This window comes from Octodon degus, unplaced genomic scaffold, assembly GCF_000260255.1.
Source record: "Octodon degus isolate 3935 unplaced genomic scaffold, OctDeg1.0 scaffold00161, whole genome shotgun sequence".
In the NCBI taxonomy this organism is placed as follows: domain Eukaryota; kingdom Metazoa; phylum Chordata; class Mammalia; order Rodentia; family Octodontidae; genus Octodon; species Octodon degus.
The window spans coordinates 6,658,367-6,662,102 of NW_004524737.1; the positions used below are offsets into that span (position 1 = coordinate 6,658,367).

A 3,736-nucleotide genomic window follows, 5' to 3' on the forward strand; every position below is an offset into this window, starting at 1 on the left:
ACACTCTCCATAAAATTTTGAAAAGGCTAGGATTACTGCCTGTGGCTCAGTTAACTGGGTGTTGTAATATGACATGACCTGATAGATTCATTGGTCTATGAGGGAGGATGTAAGGTGAGAAATGTCTTTGCTTCCTTCCAGGTTAGTAACTTAGAGCCTCTGCTAGGGTGAGAAACCCTACCACCCCGTAGGTCTGTACTGATCACATTCAGAGGCCATGCTCTAGCCAGTGGTACTGGGCAATAACAGAAACATTTGCACCTGTGTCTAAAAGCCCTTTAAATATTTTTCCTTCAATAGTCATCTCCCTTTTGGGATGATTTTTTAATCTGTTGAACCAAATAGGCAATCAGAAAACTCAAAATCCTTGGATGACTTTTCCTTATTTCTTTTTTTTTTTTTTTTTAGAATTTTTGAACTTTTATTTATGAATTAATTCCATAAAATACTAAAGAGTTCCTGGCTTCCATTCTACATGGCTAGAAAAACAAATTATTTTTAATAGTTATCTAAATCTGCTTCTTGCTTCCAGAGAAATGAAAGTATGACATATACATACTTTCAGACTGTCTTTAACATTTACAGACTTACAAGTAAATACTGCTCTGCATTTTTATACAGAATTGAGAACAGTCTATTAAGAAGCTAATTTCTAAACTTTCTACTTGTAAGAACTGAACTTCATACAATATATGTACTCTATAAATCCTGTAATTTAGGTAACTTAAGTAATAATGCACAATTAGGTACAAGAATACATGAAAAGGAATTTTTTATGGTCAGAAAAAGATTTCTTAATGTGAAAAGATGACTTTATTCCCACTATCCTTTCTTCAGTCTCTGTACATGTTAGAGTACATTCTCAATCCAAAAAGAAATATCTGGTCATCAGACTCTTTGTATTTTTCCTGCTTGAAACTGTTCTGTTTTGTTTTTTATAGATTTAATCAGCATTGACAAGGCGGGGTCAATAGACTTCTTTCGTGATACTTTTTCAGTCTCACTCTCTTTCTTCTTTATGTCTCAGTCATTTCTTATTCTTCTTGTTCTCTTTGTTGGGGTTTCTCCTCAAGGATTTTTTCCATAGCTTTTGTCTTCTTGAAATTAGGATCTGAGGGATGCAAATTGTGAACAAGTGGGAAGCATACATCTCCTGAAATCGTGCATCACTAATGTTGACCTCCAAGTCATCCTCTGATAATTCCTTCTTGTGCATGAGCTGTTTCTTCTTCTTTTCATTCAGGTTCTGGTGCTCCACAGTCCTGCTGTAACTGAAGTGTTCCTTGCTCTCCTCCTCCTCATCCATCACAAGCAAAGCTATTTCAGCCTTTTGCCTTTCTATTCAGGTTTCTTCCTCTGAGGTTGTAGCATCTTTTACAGATTTCACTGATTTTTTTTTTCTTTAAACCTATTTTTTTAACTTACTGAACAAAGTAAGGGTCATTCAAGTCAACATGAGGGGGAAGTTCATCTTCACTGGCCTCTTCTGTAACAGCCTTCTGTTTCTTTTTCAGCTTTTTTCCCCCTCTTTCTTCTTTTCTAAACACTGTTCCCAATGGATCAGTTTATCTTTTCCTTCCAATTTGTTTTTTTACCATCTCTTCTGCACTTTCTGTAAGGCCTGGAACTCACTGAATTTCCATTTCCATGTTATTTTCTTTTCTTTCTCTTGAATAACCTGCAGAAGCTACCTTTATGTAGCAGTCTGTTCATCATCCTTCTATTTTTTGTCTTCCCATCCTCTTCTCCACTGACTTCATCATTACCTGGGGGTCCTCTTCTATCAGCTCTTCATCCTCACTAGAGGAAGCTAAGTAGGCTTGAAAATTCATGTCCAAAAGTTCTTCCTTTTTAAATTTTCTGTTGAGTGTTGTGAGTCTTTCATGGTCAGTCTCATCCCAAGTGAACTCCACTGTGGATGTTCCCTGCAGCAGATGTGAAATATTTTGTTTTATATGCTGATAAATCCACTTCTGAGGCTATATCCAAGTCACCTTAAATCACCTTGTATAAACCTTAAATCTCTGAAAAAAAACCAGCTACTTTCAAATTCTGGGCCATCACAATCTTCATAGAGTTTACTTGCTGCTTCAGGAGAATCACAGTCCACTAATGCATAATAGTACTTCAGTCGTTTGAACTGATAGTCTCATTATTTCTCTAGATGTCCAGTCCTCTTCAGCAGCATCTGTGGGAATGCCTAATAACTCTACCGGTCCTTGGACTTGCTCTTCCTTTATCCTCTCCTTCCTGAACTCTGAAGAATATATCTCTACAGAAAATATAACACCTCCTTTAGGCTTAAATGAGTTGAACAAAGCTAGTAAATCTTTTGCCTTTAATCTATGCCAGTCCATGGGATCTCATCAGCTTGAGGAGCATCTTTATCTAAGTCTCTCCAAGCATGTTCAAAACCAGGCTCTTCTGGAAAACTATCTTCCAAGTCATCTTCCTCTTCAGAACTAGTTTCTATATTTCTTTTACCCTTGGCAAGATCAGGGCCGCTGTCACTTTCATCCTCCTCCTCACTGTCTTCTGCATCTTCACTTCCATCATCAGCTGACACTCTACCACCACCTGTGATTTCATCTTCAGATTCCTCATCACTTCCTATTTCATCAGCACTGTCTGAATCTTCCTCCAGAACGTCTTTGTCAGACATGTTTCCATCACCATCTCTTGCTATGATGAAAGGAACTGCTGATTGCTTTTCTCCCTTTGTCTTAGAGCAACTGATCTCAGGAGATTTCACAATTTTAGAGGCACTTGGGTCTGTCTTCAGTTTTCCTTTGGGAATAGTGTCTTTCCTATATTCAATAATGCTTTTTTTCCTCTTTTGTACTTTTTTTGTGTAAGTTCTTTGCTGTCCTTCTCATTTGTAAATCTATCTTCTCAAATTTACACAAGTTTTTTTTTTGTTTCCTTGATTCTTTTAAAATTACGTGTCATTTATGTTTCCAAGATCCTTTCGATTAATTTTCTTGGTTTCCTTTTCCCCTCTCAATCACATTTTTTGAATCTCTTTCTTTTTTTGATGGTTTTTCTTCATTTTCTGTTGATTCAGTGCTTTGTTATTTTCATCAGAGAGATCAGAATCAGAATCAGAAAGGTCATAGAAACATTTCAAGTCCTCAGTAGTTCTGTGGTTGATGGGCCATCCTCTTTTATCAACAGCATAGTTCAATTTGAATTTTTTGTCATGAAACACGGCTCAAAATCGCTTGTCAATTTTGACTTTTTGATCCTTTCCTGGCATTTCCCAGAACCTAGGGTACTTTGAAAAACACCTAAATCTCTGGTTACTCATTATTTCTTATTTGGATGCCATTTTTAAGTCCTGTTGAAGAACTGCTCAAAGAAACCTAATACTCTCACAAATCCAAAGTAGGTCGTGTCACAGATTGCTTTTGCCCCTCTGTAGTCCTGGCTGGCGGTTCTCAGCTCAGGTCTCCACTTACCAGCTTGAATCTCTCTCCCCTTTTCCTTATTTCTAGATTTGCCAATTTTTTCCAAGGCCAGAATGGCAAATTGAATGATATGAGAGTCTGGGGAGCTTTGAACAGTGTTTTAAATAAACTGAGTCATAACTTTTTTATTTTTTTTGGTGTTTGAGCTCCTGCCTCAGGCTGAAACTTCCACTCCAGCACCTTGGGGCTAGGTGAGCTTCCCTGCTGACTGTGGCTCCTGGCCTGACTCATTAGCTGAGATGGGCTCCACTGCTCACACCTCCCACTCC

General features: G+C 37.8%; 1 pseudogene; it reads right to left on the reverse strand.

Moving 5' to 3' along the window:
- Nucleotides 1-888: 888 nt before the first annotated feature.
- LOC101588301 lies at nucleotides 889-3,328 on the reverse strand (annotated as a pseudogene).
- Nucleotides 3,329-3,736: the final 408 nt, after the last annotated feature.